The 20,207-nt window shown below is 44.2% G+C and overlaps 1 protein-coding gene across 6 annotated transcripts in view; it reads right to left on the reverse strand.

Annotated features, from left to right (window-relative positions):
* Positions 1-20,207, reverse strand: part of TAOK2 (TAO kinase 2) — an 873,025-nt gene that overhangs the window by 835,562 nt on the left and 17,256 nt on the right. For all 6 annotated transcript variants that reach the window (XM_069244102.1, XM_069244098.1, XM_069244095.1 and 3 more), the window contains exons 2-3: positions 6,402-6,608; positions 5,464-5,543 (exon numbers count right to left, since the gene is read on the reverse strand). The gene's annotated coding sequence lies outside the window, so the exon portion shown is untranslated. The remainder of the gene's footprint in view (positions 1-5,463; positions 5,544-6,401; positions 6,609-20,207) is intronic.

Genomic DNA, 20,207 nt, shown 5'->3' on the forward strand with positions numbered 1-20,207 from the left:
TGTCATTGGGCTTGAGAATCTACAGTGGTCCACCTTATAAGTCAGCTTTTTAAAACACTGCCAGTTTCTGTGAGCGCTCCAAAGCGACACTGCAGGATAATGCAGCCTATCCTCTTCTGCAATGTCCTTTCTTTATTTCTTTTTCTCAATTATTTCCCGTCTCTTTTTTCCTTACTTTAATGAATCTCCTTTTTCAATTTCTTTTACCCACTCTTTTTTGCTTTCCCTATTTCTTTCTTGCTTCCTTTTTTTTCCTTCAAAAGACCACTTTCTTCTTTCCCTACTTCTTTGTTGTGCGTTCTTTTCAGTTTCTTTCTCTTTCTTATTTCTTTCTGGTCTTTATTTTACTCTTGCTAATTTTCTCTTTTTTTATCTACTTTTCTCCTTTTCTTTCATTTTCTCCTTCTTGGTTTCTGTATTTTTTTTCTTTCTTTTCCCCTTTCATTCTGTCACTTTTTCTTTGATGCTTTCTTTTTCATGTTCTCTTTTTTCTCAATATTTTTTTTCTTTCATTATTTCTTTTGCACTCTCCAGTCTCTCATTTCTCCATTTATTTTTCCTTCCTCCAATCTATCTTGATTTCTCTCCATCTCCACTTCGTTTCATTGACCCAACTCTATTTCTTGTTTTTTTTTCTTTTTTCTCTTCTTGTTTCATTCGTTTCCTACTTTCTTTTAGTCTTATCTACTTTCTTTTCCTTTCTCTTGTTGTATTCACTTATTGTACGTTTTCCTTTCTTTTCCTACTTTTCCTCTACTAATATCCTTTTTCCAGGTTTCCCCTTTTTTATGGGCGAGCGCAAAGCGCTCCGTCCCATTCTGTAATCTCTCTTTGGGATAACAACCACGCTCATGTCACGTCAGTCACCTACATTGGTTTGTGGGCTTGCCTTTTAAAATCCGCCTGCTTTCATTTGTGAAAGGCATGCATAACCTCATGCCTTTTCCGGTGGTTAGCCAACCTACACAGCACCGGTAAACTACTAAAAACATACGAGGCTCGATGTTTTTTCAGCATGGTGTCTGAACTACTTTATCTGTTTATTGCCCACGCAGTGCGATTGCAATGCATTTTACATAGTGCGATTGCAGTGCGTTTTTTTCTCTAATAGCTCTAACTCGAGCAAATGCGAGACCCTTTGCTTTGAAAATGCTTGTTCTTATACTCTCTTACCCTCTCACAGTTTTTCCCTTTCCTTCCTTTCCCTCTTTTCTCTCATTCTCTTGCTTTATTTTTTTTATCTGTCATGGTCTTCCTTCTCTCAATTTTTCTACTTCATTTTGTAATTCCTTCCTTCTTTCGTTCAGTCCTTTCACTTTTTCTTTTGTCTTCCTCTTTCATTTTCTTCTTTCTTCCCTCACATCTTGCCTTTATTTTGATCACTTTGCTTAACTGTATCCTAATTTTTCCTCTTCCTTTTGTTCTCTCTTTCTCTTTCTCTGCTTCTTCCTTTCTTCTTGTCCTTTCTTTCTCTCTTGCCACTTTTTCCTCTCTTCTGTCATTCTGTCCTGTTTCTGTCTCATTCTCTCTGCATCTCTCACATTCTCTGGCTGGCTCAAGAACAAAAGGGGAAAAACTGATCCTCTAGGACTCCAAATGTAATGCATTTGCAATACAGCTCCTGTGCAAGTAATGCTCCCTGCATATTGGGGTACTCTAGTAGGAGTGCTAAAGTTATTTGGCCTCTGTGTATATTTAAACTCATATATTAGGCAGTAACAACGGCACCAGTCTGTGCTGTTGCTCCCTCCCACCACCACCTGCCCCTCGCTGCTTGCCACGCTAAACCCCTACTCCCCCAGACTCTGAATTAACGGCTGGGATCTGCTGCCTAACATGCCACATAACAGGCCCGATACTCAGAAATGTGACTCAGATAAGTGACTGGTACATTTGCAGTACACTTCTGCACAACCAGGTGACCCACAAAATGCCGCTCTTTCACAAAAGCTTAGGCGCTGACCTAGATTTGGAAGTATAACCCTCGGACCTGAAGACAATGCATTTCAGAAATGCAATCAATACACTTCCACTGCACGGCTGGCGAAAACACAACCACCTCCATGACGCCACAGGGAGCAGCCAACCTGCAGCGAGCACAATGAAAATCCACAGAGAACCCACCCACTGAAAAGATGTGCACTTTCAACTGAGAGCAGGAGTCTGGAACTTCAACCAACACATAGCAGCTTTTTGTACTGGTATTGTTTCACCCTTTCCCCGAATGACTGCAACTGACATAAACCTGTGACCCACTGCTGAGCACATCACTTCTAATCCTAAACCCCAAGCAGGCTTCACGTTACAACAGGTCAAGGGAGCAAAGGTATTTTCCTGCCTGTGCCCAAGGTAAACATTCACTCATGACTGCCAGCTCCTGCTTCAAACTGGAAGATCTTCATGCATCCATCCCCTGCTGTCACAAGCATTTCCAGATACCGCAACACTGGGCAGAAACATACCCGCCATCACATGTACCCTGTGTAAATGTAAACCAAAAATTATTCAATTATGGACCACGGAAAAAAATAGTTACAGAACAAAGTGTATCTGGCTAATTAATAAAAGCTGTGGCTTATATTTTCATGATTCATATAATTGCCCTTTCTTTCTATGTGTGAGGCTATGGTGAGATTGAAGACGTCAGGGGAATGTTTACCTGCCTTTCATGCAGTCACATAAAAAGGTGAGGAATGGCTGAGGAGGCTTTTTTGTGCCATAAACTGATACCCTGAGATGGCATACACCTCCTTGGGCATGTTCAATTGTCTAATGCCACCATTATCTACCTCGGAAGGGTGGTGTTGTCAGTAGTGAGTGCTTAACTCGCTGAGTCATCTTGTCACTGGGGCTGCCGTTTAGTTCCCGCATAGCGAGCAAGGGCCTGTTGGCTCACTCATGCAGTTTCCGGAATAATGACCGAGTAATGCAGGTCCCCAACTTGTACCTTGTGGGGCTCAACCTTCACAAGGGCCATCCTAGTAACAAGAAACGTGGGCTATCCAACATTTGTTATTGTCCAACAATAATTGTATGTTCAATAAACTGACAACAGATACCTAATAATTATGACCTCTAGGATGACAGAAGAATGCCCCACCACACTCAGGAAAAGACAACCTGAAAGTAATTATATAAAAATGATTTATATTTATGTTCAATCACATAACAAAAAAACACCTAAGTGTAATCATCTTAAAGCTTTCAGAATGGTGCCTCCTGGGTTTGCCTGGCATAATACTTATAAATTTCTATCATACTATTTTGGGTCATCATACTACTGATGTAATTGATCGGCTGGATGATATTATCAGACATTCTTGGTAAAGGTAATTCTGACATTGGCATAATCTGGGCAGGAGATTAACATCACGAAATGTGGATTTAGTGGTCAACCTGTTGTGGCCTTTCTGATGAATGGGTGAGGATATCACACATATTAAACATACCCCTTACAGTGAAGCGCTAAATGGGTTAGTTGTCAAGAATAACTTGATATTTGCCAGTGTCTTTGTGCTGGAGGATAAACTACACATTCCAACCTTTATAGGAAACAGTCAGGGCAGCATCATAGGTTTTAGCCTGGTATCATCTGCCCTTTGTCTTCTAAGTTTGCATTCTGAAATCTTAGTAAAATTGACCAAGTGATCATAATCCATCGTCACACTCCATCAATCTCAAAGTGAAAGCAAAGGGTAATTCCGCTGAAGTGTTGGACATGAATTATTCTAATAATAGAAGCTTTAGAATTAAGTGGAATAAAAATGACCCAAATCAATTCTCTAGTGATTTGATTGTAGACAAAGAAGTGATAATACCATGTTTGATGCTGGAAGCAAATTCTGTTTCTCTCCTGGATAGTTTTGGCAAGGTATGACTATCACTGTCAGAAATGCTTACATCCCAGAAATCTGCGAGAGATCTCCATTATTCAAATGGTTCAACTCAGCTTGCTCATATGTGTGCAGGCAGCTTAAATCTGCCCTAAAAGCTTCCCCACAAAATGAGGTCAGACGACAAGCTAAACATGCATATAAGGCAACCAAGGAGCAGCAGAAACAAGAAATTACAAGATCTACCTGGGAAGACCTAGAAGCAGCTGCCAATTTAAGGGATAATAGATGGGTGTGGGAAGTTGTAAACCACATATTCCTTATAGTGTTGTTCCAAAGTTGGAATGTCTTATTTCTGTTGACTTTTGGGTAGATCATTTTGCAAGGTTTTTGTGCTCTAAGGCTAAGCAACTCAATTGAGTCATCTGAGGTAATAAATGTTACAAATGATAGCTTAGCGTGAAAAACCCCAGGAAGTGATGGTGTTCTGGTGGATATATTTAAACAGACTATCGTGTTCCGGTCACCATTAATTACAAATGTCTTTCGATAATTATTTAATGTGGATCTACCCACGTCCTGGAGTAAGGCAATAATAGCCCACATTTTTGGTCGAAGTGTACCAGACAGCGCAGGAAACAAATATCTGAATACGATCGAAATACATCAATAACTAGGTGATGACATTTCCACACATTGTGTGTAGTAAAACTGTATGTCTGTGCAAATGTAATGGCCATTTCAACTGAAAATGTATTGTCTGTAACGCCAGTGTGTTACCATACCATCCATACTTCACGCCTCTCCACCACTCAACTGTACTCCAATATATGCCCCTCCACTGTATGACATGCTACTGCACTCTACACCCCTCCACTTACCCACCATCTCCCCCAACTCCACTACCATCTCCCCCAACTCCACTACCATCTCCCCCAACTCCACTACCATCTCCCCCAACTCCACTACCATCTCCCCCAACTCCACTACCATCTCCCCCAACTCCACTACCATCTACTCCAGTTCACTCCAAGCTATCCTAATCTACCCAATTTCACTTCAATCTACCCCACTCCACCCTGCTCTACTCCATTACTACCCCTATCTACCCTACTCCATTCCATTACTACCCCATCTAGCCTGCTCCACTCCAACACTACCCCCACTCCAATCTACCCTGCAGCACTCCAATACCAGCCCACTCCAACATACTCCAATCTACCCCACTCCAATCTACCCCATTCCAATCTACCCCATTCCAATCCTACCTCACTCCACTCCAATGCTACAGCCATCCACCCAACTCTATCACTACCTCACTCCAATCTAGCCTGCTCCATTCTAATGCAACCCCACTCCAATCCAATGTACCAGACTCCACTCCAATTCAATTCAATCTATTTATGTGAACCTCCCACTTAATTTACAGAGGGAAAATTAGGCCTCTAGCAAGTAAGAGGGTGCATCTCCAAAGCATTGCAAAAAAGAGAGGTTGTGTGCAAGCGCTTGCCGTAACTCCTAACTGCCTTTAATCTCAATGAAGGAAGCCTACTGCAAGAGAGCACATTTACTGTTGTATAACAGAAAGTTAACATGCATAGTGAGAGACACAAATCAATGTGAGACTTACCTTGTCACAAGATTCTAATTTTGTGATGCATGGTGGCGTTATCTGCCAGGAAGGCTTCAATGTGGTTTCTTTGGAGCAGCCTAATCAGAACATATTGGGTTAGTGGAGTAACATCACTTAAACATTACAACAAGATCTTTGCTCTGCTATTCACAATGGGTATAAGGGAAGGGACTAAGAACGATGGACCTACAAATATAAGCTAATAACGGTTAAACATTAGGACAATGAAAACGTGCATGTAGTGCACAGAACAGCAATTACCCTTTTCTAAGATTTTCTAAACTTCTTTTAACAACATCTAACCGTTCTTTTACACTTATACGATCAATTTATTGTAGCAACAAATTAATGAAAGATCTAAAACAAGATTAACAGCTAAATTGAACTAAAATGTAATTTGAAAAGAAGTCAAAATAAAGTAATACACACACAGATTTCATAGATGTTTAATGGATTAAAGACAGAGTGTAAATTATCTCATGTGATACTTATTTTAAAACCTTAAACAGGGAAAGCAAAAAAATCAAGACTGCAAGAAATTTGTAGTTGAAAGACTACACAGATCTGTGGTGCATATGCAAACCTTACTGAGATAAAAAAGAAAGACTTAAATGTTCAAGGAAAAGCTTACTTTGCTGAGGAAATAGACAAGGGATAGAGAGAGATCTTGGAGACAGGAGGGCACTAATGTCACAGACAGTTCCATATTACAAGTTGCTCATGGAGAGTAAGCCCCAACCCGGCTACACCACTCTGGAGTCCCTACAGTTGTACTGTGGGCACTATAAAGTCGAAGTGCAGTCTCCATAGGGGTGAGCGGCCATGAACACCAGACAAGAGAGCACCAGAGTTGCTGTTCAAACCCCAAAACTGGAACAGCTGCCAGACCCCTCAACACACTCAAAGAGCATCCTCAAAACTCCTATTGTACCTACTGAAAGCTGTAGCAATTGTGAGGAGTCCAGGTAGCATGCAGTTATGCAGAACTTCTGTTTGCCATTTCTGGTGAATTGCAAAGGTATTGCAGTTTGGAGCCGCTCTTCCTTGAGGGTTGTGTCGTACCTCTCTTGGACAGGCTTGTCTGGCAGAAATACAGCAGTGCCTATGTGAGAATGCTGCACTGCGACACAGGTAGGCTACACCTATCGAAAAGAGAAGAGAATTGTTAGAATCAATCCAAATCAAATTAGGGTACATTTATTTATCTAATGTTTGTAGATGCATTTTTTCTTGGTCTCTCCTAAATCTCCTTGCAGCCCATGACAAGTTGTTGTAGGCAATCCTATCAGTGTAAACTGGTTTTTATTCATTGCTTTCTACACAAGTTCTACCAAGAACATGTCTACTTAAGGAGCCCCTTCGATATAAGAAAAATCGACATCAGGGGCACTTATCTTTAAAACTACTTTGGGTACAGCATTATCATTGCAATTTGTATTTAATGGGTCTGAGAGGAATTTACTATCAAGATTAAGGAAAGACAAAGGGGGGGCATCCCCTACATAAGTATTGTTTTACCTTTGTTATACTGGGGCTAGCTGTGCTATGGGGACACAGATACTTCCACGCTAGAAGTGTGGGGAGGGAGGTTGTTTGCCCACGGGTTGCGTTTACACCCCAGGACACACAAAAAACATTAAAAAAATGTTACTAGGCCTGCAGGTCAAGTAACTTGAGTAGTCTACCGGACCTAACTGTCATCCTATTAAAATGTTTTTCGTCACACAAGAACAAAAAAAACAGGCTTTCACAACTATTGAAATACATTTTGAAATGCTCGCACAGTTGACTCAGTCATTTAAATGTTGTGTGTTAGGAAAAACCTGACACCCTATAGCCTGTTATTTCACACTCTAAAACAGCAGGTCAGACAGTTCACCATACAAAATCCTGGAACTTTGCAGACAAAAGGAAAATTAATTGGAAGACAAACTGACTTTTGACCTCTGTGCGAGCACAGAGCAAACGTGACACACAAGAACAAGATTTAAAGGCATCTTTTATTGCTCCTCCAGTTTCTGACTGAACAGAATACCTGTTCTTTATCAACTAGCCAGAAGGGTGAGTAAGTCCTAAAAATAGCTCGACCTCATAAAAATGACTCGCCATAGCAAGTGGTCGGGTAGATTTTTGGAGCCCTCTACCCTGACACATGGTTAAGTGTTGTTCAGATCACACTGCTGTGGTTAATGTAATATTGTTCAATGCTTCACACAACCACAGAAAAACCCATCAGATTAACTGATGCAAGAAGCAGTAAGAGTCCCCAAGCTCTGTTCATACATTCTGGCTACAGTAGTGACTTCTCGCATGAGAGGGAACTATTGCCAAATTCAGTGGATCCAGGACATCCCCAAGGACGAATGACATGACCCATCTCACAATCCTATTGTGGAACATCACTGGCCTCATGAGTAAAATTAAACAAGGCGTGGTCACACAATACATCAAGTGGCAAACACCCAATGAGGTTTTGCTCAAAGAGACCCACCTGACCGTAAACCAGTGCCACTGCCTTTCCAGGGGACAATAGAGGATAGAGAGGAGTTGCGATACTGGCCAAAAAACAACCCCTGTTCCAGGTTGTGAGAATGCACAAATCAGGTACACTTGTCTGTTAATAATGAGACAGTGCAATCAAAAAAAGGCATGGAGGTTTATTTATTTAAGCTGAAGCTTAGAGAGATAAGAAGTTGTTGGCTTTCAAATGTATTCTACCAGATGCAGCTAGCACAATGTTTACATACTGTTTGAACTTCACCAACATACACTGAAATAGCAAAGTCAGATGTGTGCACAAATAAATATTGAACTTAAGCTGAAGACAAATACTAACAGGATTCTTATCAAAGCATAAATAAATTTTCACAGTGCTGAGTATAGGTGATATTTAAAGATCATAGATTGTTGCCCCTTCTTATCCACTTGAATTCTTGAAAACAACATGGAAGCCCAAAATAATAAATTGTTCATGGACGTTTAGCTTCCTTGGCACATGTGCAAAAGCCAGGGTTTGTACAGCTGCAGGGTTCATGAAATCTCAGTGAAACACAACATGGAGAATAGTTGATCAATATCTTATTTGTGCAAACATACGAAAATGGTACAACCCACTAAATAGTTCATAGGTGTACTGGGTACTAGAGCCTAGAAAATGTTTTTGATACTTAGTGTCTACTCCTTCCCCCTTCTCCCTACCCATCCGGGCTTCATAATAAGCATGTACTGAAGGCTACAAGCCCTATCCTGCTGGGGGCGGCGACGGACATACAAAAACAACAGACAGGTCCTCTGCATCACATGCCATTAGTGTGAACCCCGTCCCCGCTAGCAAAGAATAAGACTGCAGAGGGCCTCCTGGACATATGAAGGACCAGACAAGCGGAAAAGAGGTCCTACTCCTTCTTCAGGGTTCAGAGATCATTCTCCCAACTAGATTATTTCTTTATGCTAATGACAGAGTGCTCAGCTAATATTATGGTACAATTCCTACCCAGAGGTATTTCAGACCATGCTCCACTTTAACTTGTGCTCGAGCCGGACCTAGATCACAGGGAACCGATTGAGACTGAACAGTTGAGAACTCCAGCACAGCAAGATAGTGTGCAAGCTCTGTATTGACTCTACTTCCAGGAGAACTAGGACTCCGTAAGCTCTATAGGGATACTTTGGGGGAGTGAGGGTGCTTTAAAAGAGCACTTTTAGGCAGAGCCCAAAACATAGTTTCTCACAAGAAATGACACCAAGAACAAAACCTACTGACTTTAGAAGAACACATTCAGACTACTGAGGCGGACAACGCTAGGACCGGTGATGGGGCTGTAATAATATTTGTGCTTTGACCACTGACTCCACGTTGCACTTAGCCTAGCAGCACACCGTCACTTTAATGACCACCAGCTTCATTATGCCTATTGACTTTACTATAGCATTAGCCACCACCACGTTAAAAGCTGCAAGTATTTTTCCATGATACAATGTGCTTTTTGCTCATGTTTTTATTCTGCATGTTTGCGTTTTTGTTTTGATAGAGGGCACCTTGGGATTTTGGCCAATTCCCAACGTGTTCTTTTCAAAGCGGACCTAAAGTAACCAGCATTTTTTAAATAATAAACTTATGCAGTGGGAGGGAGTTTCTAGAATACTTTTCTCTTGTTTGTTAAAAGTATATAAGAGAACAGGTCGATGGTGGGGAGATTCAGAGACCTCAATCAGGATTTAGACGTCAAATGCCTGATATATTTCGCATGAGGGTAGATCTCTTTCTCGTTGCAGTCAACCTGGGGTCAACGACCTGCTGGCATGAGAAGGATGAAGCACTAGATAGGCCCCAAGGTGATTAATTTTTAATAATTATTCGCTTTGCATTGTGTGTGAATATATATCAATATATGTATTTGTATCTTTGCATGAATATATTTGCTGTTTACAGGTTGAAGATTCTTTGTACATGTTCTCACTTTATTGTGGCACACATTTTAAAGGTGCACTTTCAATTCTACTGACCTTCCTGTACGAACTTTGCGTAGTGATTTAATAAGTGCCTTCTTTAGACTAAGAAGCACATTACAGAGATTTTTGTCAGCGCATGAGTGTTTCATCTCACTAATTAGGGAAGCAAAACAGGGGCGCAGTTCAACCATCTAGAGGTCCTAGCGAGAATCTGACCCATGACATGGCTGAACAACAGTCTCTAGCTATCCAACAAATGATGCAGGCAGGCAAGACAGAGACCCAATGGTATTCTGCAGGAAGTATACAATGGAGAGAAAAAAAAAAAAAAAACTTTAGTACAGGGTCCCAACGCTCTTTCCATGTTCACAGAGGCCCTAGAAAAGGTGGAACTCAAGCCTGGATCTCCTTACAGCAACAATAGTGGTGTTGGGTGTTGGACAAAAATGGGAGGCCAGTCGCAGCTATTCTTCCTACAAGCTGATTGCCCTCCTGAACAGAGAGGTAAAGATTTTGGCTAAAGCTCCAGTGACCTGGCTAGCATGTCATCCCAAGGATAATTCAATAGGACCAGGTGGGGTTTATGCGTTAAAGGGTCACAAGACAAAATCTCCGCCGTCACCATTGCTGACTGGACTACTACAGAGATATGCAACTACCTCTGGAGACTGTATACTTGGCTGCAGAGAAGGCATTTGACTCCATAAGGTGGGATTACCTCCTACGGGTCTTGGCCAAGATGAGTATTGGCCTGACGTTTTATCAATGGGTAGACCTCCTATATCACCCGGTGGCAAGGGTCAAGGTGAATGACACCGGAGGAGCTCGAATTGGAGAAAGGCACATGCTAGTAGTGTTCCCTCTTGTCGCTCCTGTTCGCCCATTGTCTGGAGGCCCCGGCCTGTTGGCTGAGCGTCAGAGGAGATGTGATTGGTTTCCTGGAAGTCACAAGAGAACTGGAGGTTTCCCTGTACGAGGATGATCTATTGTTGTTCCTCTCTGACCTTGTTTTCTCGATCCCAGCAGTCCTTTCAGTGTTCCAAAAGTTTGAGAAGCATATGGGATACAAAATTATCTGTGATAAATCAGTACTCTATCATAGGGGTGCTTGGTCTTCAAAGATAATGATCCCATCGCAGATGGCGCCCACTAGAGAGGGCTTCCACTACCTGGGGGTAAAAATAAGATCCTCTAAACAGGTATTTTTTTAAGTGGCCTACCCAACATTCATGCAGGATATCAACCTCTGGATGCAACAACGCCTCTGATTATGGGAGGAGCAGCCTTTTTTTAAATGATTACCTTGCCCAAATTCCTGTATGTGCTGCAAAATACCCTATGGCCGGTACCGGAAGACTTTCTCCTCCAACCCCCGTCCCTGCCTGCCGCCTCCCCCCCGCAAACTAAGTTGCTACTGCACTTCGGACACTGCTTTGGGACAGAGGTCCCCACATTTTGTCCTAAGCACCCTGCAGAGAAACCTATATAATGGAGGCACCACTTCCACACCTTAGAGCATACTTCTGGTCCTCCCACTCCAAGCAGTCAATGAGCAGTGCTTCTCATCCCAGTCTGAACCAGTGATACAACTGGCGTGGACAGTAATGGAGGATAAGTCCAATGTACACTAAGTATATGGTAAAAAGGTACCGTTCAAATCTGCTCAGCCCCACAAAAAAGTTTCCTGGAAGCCTGGGACAAATCTGTCACTTACATGGGTTGGCAAAATACACTCTCTGTGATGATCCCGCTGTGGATTGGAGACTCCCTAAAAGGAGATTGGATGGATGTCAAGGAAGACCCTCTGGGAAGGAAGGGGGGGGCACAGAGGGTTTAAACCCTTCCAGATTCGACCTACACAATACACAAATCTTCCAGTACATTCAACTACACCATACACTGCAAGCAGAGGGAATACAATGGGACACAATGGAGAACAGTAACCCCCTAGAAAGGAGACTCTGGCATCAACTTCCCACAAAAGCCACATCATTAGAAGCACTCTTCTAAACAATAGAACAGACAACGTCCAGTCACTAAGAACCAAGTGGGAAGCAGACTTGAGCCCATGGAAGACATTCGCTGGGAAGAAGCACTGTTGTACTTACCAGAGGAGGCCATAAAATAATGTTTGAGACTTTAACAACACAAGGTCCTTCACAGGGTGTATTACACTGGATATTAATAGTTCATAATGAGAAGGACACAAAGCCATAGCTGTTTATGGTGTGCCAAGGAAGGGGGCACCTTCAAACATACTATTTGGGCACGCCTCCTATACCACAACACTGTCACTGGAAGGAGGTAGACTCAGAGCTGGCGAAAATTCTGGAATCTAACTTCACTTTTTTGCAGTTAATAATTCTGGGCATATCAGTGATGAATACACCCCCAAAAGGCAACTCCTATCCTGTGCCCCGGGGTTCTGCATACCAAAAAGACTTAGCCTGTGATGCTCTGAGCCCCTCACAAAAAGCCAGTGGATAACAGGCAAGATGCGCTGCATGGCAGCAGAGAGAGTGGTCTATGAGGCGAGGGGCTGCTAGAGGAAATTTCAGAATGTGTGGGTACAGTGGTGAACCTACCACACCTTGGACTTGGAAACCACAACTTCCAGGACAGCTCCCTTAAGAGAGGGCCAGAGTGAGCTAAACAGGAAAATTCAGAGCCCGAGATCAACAGTGGAAAAGAGGAGAGGGTGAGGAGACCTGGCCTCCTGTGCCTGTCACTTTCACTGCAATGGAAATGACCCAATGTAAATTGTAACAGACTACTCTGCTGAGTTGGTAAATCATACATGTAAAATGGTGATATGATTTTACGGTTTTTTTTGGAAAATAAAAACCAATGAAGAGATTATTTATTTATTTTTTTCACCATCTGTTGTCATTTTCAAAAAAGTGAGCCCTTGCGGATCCTGCTAGTCTCTGCCCTGGTTCAAACTATGATTCATGTTGTGTTTTTTGTGAGTTTTACCAGTATGGCCCGGACTAAATATCTCATGGCATTGTTGAGATGAAGACTGGCCTGCTTATACCGCCAAATGTTATCTACTCCTGTGACTTGTCATGTTAAGGAGTAATTATTAATCAAGGCTGAAATATTGAGAGCTAGAGTACAAGATAAAAATAGCCAAATAGCTGAAAAGCAATAAGTTTATATGCTTTTCAGTTTATACTTTACGTTTACCTGAATTAGGAAAAAGCTGGGTATTCGTTATTAATAGATTTATTACGTTTATTTTCATGATACATTATGTATATTTTGTTTAATATGTATTCATTTTTTTATGGTTATGAACTTCTTTAAACAAAATACACTTTATGAATTTGATGAATCAAAGTTGGCAAGTACACAGGAATGAGGAATTGGGTTTGGTGCTGAGCACAAAGAAAAAGCAGGATCAAGGAGAGCCTCACTAGGAAGAAAGTTGTGAGAACAACAATCACTGAGGCTAGTGTGGTTATTCACCAGGTAGCTCTATGGAGAAGTAAAGGCAAATGAAGAGAGCGGGAAGGCGCAAATGTGGAAACTGGAATACTAGGAATGAAGAACAGATCAGAGCACACAGATGAATGTCAGAAAAACCTATATAGGAGACTGTGATTCAACAGCAAGTAGGATACAACTGGGCAAACAGATCTCCATTTCTAGAGCATGATCTAATAAGGCATGGGGGAAGAAAGGTCTATATGGACCCGAATGCATATGTATGTTAGTGTGAAACAATGGGGGAGTAAACAGCAGAGCAAGTATACAACATTTTTGGGTTGTTCTGTAGGAAACAGGGCTGAAGGTAGGATGCTTATGAACGCAGCACTGTAGCAGGACATCAAACTTATTGCTCATATCTCTAGAAAAATATAAGCGGCCTCAATTCACAACCATATCGGAAGAACTGGCAATGGTCCATCTGCCTAAGTCATAACTGGGCAGTAAGACCGCTCGGAGCGTGGTGGTCCAACCGTCCACACGAGTGTGGAGGTCCTTGGACCGACACACATGCAATGAGCCCCTAAATCTCTTGATCATGAATAGATTAAATCTCACTGCGAAACCATATTTAGACAAAACAGTAAAATCAGGTTGGGCATTGTTGTTCCCCGTGGAACACTTTAAATCTCTACTAAATCAGACTGCTGTATTGTTAGTCTACAGTCATTTCTAAGGTTGATTACGGAATTGCAATAATCATAGGCTTCTCAAAACCTTATTGGTGTCTATTAAAGCACTGTTGCTTTCAGTGGAAAGGCCGACTACAGGTTAAACGAACAAGTTACTTACCTTCGGTAACGCTTTTTCTGGTGGCTAAAGTAGCTACCTGTGGATTCCTCACCGTATGAATTCTCCCAATGCGCCAACATTCGAAGGAAAGTTTCTTCCCAGCTCTTCACTTTGACGTCACAATTGCCCGGCTCCGCACACGACTCCGTCTGACGTCATCGTGGCAATAAGAAGTCCTCGCCGGTGTGGTGAAGTCAGTTTCACCATTTTTTTATGTCCCTTCGAGGTGAACAGGTGAATACCAACCTCACATGAACAACATATGCCAATCCAAATATAAACCACAATATCTATTTATATAAAAACACCAAAAACATTTATAATACTAATAAAAGAAGTCTTGGTATGACCATACAGGCAATGAGGAGGCGAGTGGGACTGTGAGGAATCCACAGGTAGCTACTGTATCCACCAGAAAAAGCATTACCAAAGGTAACTAACTTGTTCTCCTGATGGATACAACTATCTGTGGACTCCTCACCTTATGAATATAATCTCAAAGCACTACTAGGTGGGTGCCTGACCGGTCACACCAAGAAATTAAACACAGAACGTGCAGAATGGCCGTCCCTCCTAACTTTCGAGTCCAAGTAATATTGTTTTGCGAAACTGTAGAGGCACTGTAGAGGGAAGCCCAAGTAGCGGCCTTAGAAATTTCAGCAACTGGGACACCTCTAGCCAAGGCCGAAGTAGAAGACTTAGCCCTGGTGGAATGGGCCCCAATACCTTCAGGAGGAACCTTCTTTGCCAGTGAAAACAAATCTTTATGCAAAGAATGACCCACCTGAAAAGGGTTCTGTAGTGGACGGCTTTGCCTTTCCTCTTGCCCACATATCCAACAAAGAATTGATCATTAATGCGAATGTCCTTTCAATGTAAAAACTCACAGCCCTTCTTGGATCTAGGCGATGAAGTCTTTCCTCCTCCTTTGAAGGATGGGGAGGAGGGTAAAAGGATGAGTGTTATAGATTGCCCCATTCGAAAGGGAGTGACAACCTAGGAAGGAAAGCCGCCCTGCTTCTCAGCACCACCTTGTCAGCATGAAAGGATGTAAAAGAAGGTTTCACGGTAAGAGCCTGGAGCTCACTCACACGCCTAGTAGACGTGATAGCTGTGAGGAAAACTGTTTTCAAAACTAAAAGTCTCAATGGACAAGAATGCATAGGCTCAAACAGTGAACCCATTAAAAAACAAAGAACCAAATTCAAGAACCTAATAACTATCGGAGACTTAAATGGGGAAGATTGATCAGGAAGCTACAGAAAGGCAGACAGCGCAGATAAATAACCCTCCACAGTCGCAACTGCACATCCCTTCTGTGCCAAGGAAAGTGCAAAAAGCAAAACATCAGACAAATGGGCCTTTAAGGGATCAATTTGCTTCTCTCCACACCAAGCAACAACTTTTGCCCATCTGTTAGCATAGACAGTCTTAGTGCAGTGTAGCCTGGCCGATAAGATAACATCCACCACTTCTGAAGGGAGAGAAAAGGAACTCCAATGGCCCCGTTCGATCTCCAGGCATGCAGATGCAGGCTCTGGAGGTGGGGATGTAGAACCTGCCCCTGCGAGAGGAGGTCTGCCCTGTGTGAGAGACGGAGCGGAGGGCACAGTGAGAGTTGGAGAAGGTCTGTGTACCACACCCTTCTTGGCCAATCTGGGGCTATTAAAATGACTTGAGCCCGATCCTGGCAAATCTTCCTCAGAACCCGAGGAATCAAGGGTATGGGGGAAAACGCATAAAGCAACTGGTCGCACCGAGACATCTTAAACGCATCCCTCAACACTCCCTGCACCGGATACTGGAGGCTGCAGAGCAGGTCTATCTGTGGAAATCCCCACATCCGGAAGATGTGAAGAACCAGGTCTAGATGGAGACGCCACTCGTGATCGGTCGAGAAATGCCGACAGACTGTTCGCACGTACGTTGAGAACTTCAGCCAGATGGTTTGCTACTATGCAAATCCGATGGTCCTGTGCCCAGGACCAGAACCGCAGAGCCTCTTTGCAGAGACAATACAACCCAACTCCTCCCTGCTTGTTGAAAACCACATTGCAGTAGTATTGTCCGCCAAGGCTTGAACTGACAGACCACGAAGGGATGGGAGAAAGGCATTGAGAGCCAGACGTATTGCCCGTAATTCCAACAGATTGATGTGAAACATCTGTTCTACTGCAGACCAATGACCTTTGATCTCCAGGTTCCCCAGATGAGCTCCCAACCCTAGAGTGGAAGCATCCGTTATGATCGTGGCCACCGGAGGTGGGAGGCAAAATGGCCTTCCTTGGGAAAGGTTGCCGTCCACAGCCAATCATCGTAGATCCGCTGCAGCGTTTCTGGAGATAGTCATTGACTCCTCGAGATCCCCTTTGTGTTGAAACCACTGCCTGCGGAGGCACCACTGGAGAGCCCTCATGTGCCAACGTGCATGATTGACCAACAGAATGCAAGAAGTGAACAGACCGGGTAGACGTAGGACCGGAACAGCCGCTACCTTTTGAAACATTGGACTCAACGCCTGAAAGTCCTGAATCCACTGAGGCGGAAGAGAGGCCTGATTCAATGTTGTATCCAGTACTGCCCCTATGAACAGTAAGTGCTGAGAGGGCTCCAGGTGAGAGACTTGGGTACGTTTAACGTAAAACCCAGGTTGAACAACAACTGTGTTGTCATTTGCAAGTGATGCAACACAAGCCCTGGGGACTTGGCTTTTATAAGCCAATCATCCAGGTAAGGGAATACAGATACTGCCTTCCTTCTGAGGTCCGCTGCAACCACCGCCATCACCTTCGTGAAGGCTCGAGGTGTGGAAGTAAGATCAAAAAGGAAGGACCGCAAACTGGTAGTATTGCGACCCTACCATCTACCAGGGATACTTCCTGTGTGACTTCAGAATGCAGATATGAAAATAAGCATCTTGCAAGTAGACAGACACCATCCAGTCTTCCTTGTTCAATACCAGAAGCAGCTGTGCTAGAGTCAGCATTTTGAATTTCTCCTGTTTGAGGAATCAATTCAAAATCCTCAGGTCCAGGATAGGCCTCAAACGACCATCCTTCTTGGGAATCAGAAAATATCTCGAATAGCATCCCTGACCCCTTTCCTGCTCTGGAACCAACTCCACTGCACCCTTTAACAAAACGACTTGCACCTCCTGCTGAAGCAACAGGAGATGATCTTCCGAGCAAAACGAATGACGGGAAGGGATGGGAGGGGGAAACCTACGAAAAGGAAGGGTATAACCTTTCCCCACAATATTTAGCACCCAAGAGTACGATGTGACTGACTCCCACTTGTGGAGAAAATGAAATAGCCTGCCCCCTACGGAAGAAGCATGATCCAAGATGGAGAGAAAACTAGGGCTGCTTTCCTTGTTGGGTTCCCACAGAGGAAGAGGATGATGCAGGAGGCTGCTGGGTGGCTCCTCGTGTTCTAACCCTCCCCTGCCCTCTATAAGACCTATAGAGAGGGGTGGCAGGCTGCTGCATGCTGGACTGTGGCCTTCCACGAAAAAAGGACCCACGGCCAAAACCCCCGAACCTCCAAAAAGATATTAAGGGTGTGGATTCTGAAGCCTGAAGCCCCAAGGAATTTGCAGTAGCCCTGCTGTCTTTAAAACGCTCCAAAGTAGAGTCGGCCTTGGACCCAAACAACTTTTCGCCATCAAACAGAAGGTCCAACAAAGTTGTTTGAACGTCTGTGAAAAAGCCAGAAGACCTAAGCCACGCATGCCTCCTGGTCGCCACCGAAGTGCCATTTCCCTGGCCACTGAATCAGCTGTATCCAAACCCAACTGGATTATTTGCTTGGCCACCGCTTGAGTGTCGAGAAGGAGCTCATCAAACTGCCCCTGGACATCCTGAGGCATGTTCGGCACCACAGCTCATGCTATGTCCATCAAGGCATGAACATACCTCCCCAGCACACAGGTAGCATTGACTGACTTCAAGGCCATACCGCATGAGGAGAAACTTTTCTTGGCTACTTGCTCCATCCTCTGAGACTCCCTATCTGATGGAGTAGCAGGAAATGAACCAGGTGCAGATCGGGCAGAACAAGATGCTTGAACCACCAAACACCTCGGAGTAGGATGTCGGGACAAAAACTGAGGATCCCCAGGAGCAACTCTGAACCTCCTAACCATAGTCCTGGAAACCACTGGTGTTGTGACAGGTTTCCTCCAAATGTCTAAAATGGGCTCAGTAACGGCATCATTAACAGGGAGTAGGGGTCCGCAGACTTAATGAAGGATGTAACACCTCAGTCAATATGTTTGTCTTAACCTCAGATGCTGGTGTGAGAAAGTAGCCTCTTTCTAGCCTTGTTACCCCCACTTTTGGCCTGTTTGCGAGTGTATGTCAGGGTGTTTTCACTGTCTCACTGGGATCCTGCCAGCCAGGGCCCAGTGCTCATAGTGAAAACCCTATGTTTTCAGTATGTTTGTTATGTGTCACTGGGACCCTGCTAGCCAGGACCCCAGTGCTCATAAGTTTGTGGCCTATATGTATGTGTTCCCTGTGTGGTGCCTAACTGTCTCACTGAGGCTCTGCTAACCAGAACCTCAGTGGTTATGCTCTCTCATTTCTTTCAAATTGTCACTAACAGGCTAGTGACCAATTTTACCAATTTACATTGGCTTACTGGAACACCCTTATAATTCCCTAGTATATGGTACTGAGGTACCCAGGGTATTGGGGTTCCAGGAGATCCCTATGGGCTGCAGCATTTCTTTTGCCACCCATAGGGAGCTCTGACAATTCTTACACAGGCCTGCCACTGCAGCCTGAGTGAAATAACGTCCACGTTATTTCACAGCCATTTTACACTGCACTTAAGTAACTTATAAGTCACCTATATGTCTAACCTTTACCTGTAAAGGTTAGGTGCAAAGTTACTTAGTGTGAGGGCACCCTGGCACTAGCCAAGGTGCCCCCACATTGTTCAGGGCCAATTCCCCGAACTTTGTGAGTGCGGGGACACCATTACACGCGTGCACTACATATAGGTCACTACCTATATGTAGCTTCACAATGGTAACTCCGAATATGGCCATGTAACATGTCTATGATCATGGAATTGCCCCCTCTATACCATCCTGGCATAGTTGGCACAATCCCATGATCCCAGTGGTCTGTAGCACAGACCCTGGTACTGCCAAACTGCCTTTCCTGGGGTTTCACTGCAGCTGCTGCTGCTGCCAACCCCTCAGACAGGCATCTGCCCTCCTGGGGTCCAGCCAGGCCTGGCCCAGGATGGCAGAACAAAGAACTTCCTCTGAGAGAGGGTGTGACACCCTCTCCCTTTGGAAAATGGTGTGAAGGCAGGGGAGGAGTAGCCTCCCCCAGCCTCTGGAAATGCTTTCTTGGGCACAGATGTGCCCAATTCTGCATAAGCCAGTCTACACCGGTTCAGGGGACCCCTTAGCCCTGCTCTGGCGCGAAACTGGACAAAGGAAAGGGGAGTGACCACTCCCCTGACCTGCACCTCCCCTGGGAGGTGTCCAGAGCTCCTCCAGTGTGCTCCAGACCTCTGCCATCTTGGAAACAGAGGTGCTGCTGGCACACTGGACTGCTCTGAGTGGCCAGTGCCACCAGGTGACGTCAGAGACTCCTTCTGATAGGCTCCTTCAGGTGTTGCTAGCCTATCCTCTCTCCTAGGTAGCCAAACCCTCTGGCTATTTAGGGTCTCTGTCTCTGGGGAAACTTTAGATAACGAATGCAAGAGCTCATCCGAGTTCCTCTGCATCTCTCTCTTCACCTTCTGCCAAGGAATCGACTGCTGACCGCGCTGAAAGCCTGCAAAACTGCAACATAGTAGCAAAGACGACTACTGCAACTCTGTAACGCTGATCCTGCCGCCTTCTCGACTGTTTTCCTGGTGGTGCATGCTGTGGGGGTAGTCTGCCTCCTCTCTGCACTAGAAGCTCCGAAGAAATCTCCCGTGGGTCGACTGAATCTTCCCCCTGCAACCGCAGGCACCAAAAAGCTGCATTACCGGTCCCTTGG

Source organism: Pleurodeles waltl, chromosome 7 (assembly GCF_031143425.1).
Source record: "Pleurodeles waltl isolate 20211129_DDA chromosome 7, aPleWal1.hap1.20221129, whole genome shotgun sequence".
NCBI classification, from domain to species: Eukaryota; Metazoa; Chordata; class Amphibia; order Caudata; family Salamandridae; genus Pleurodeles; species Pleurodeles waltl.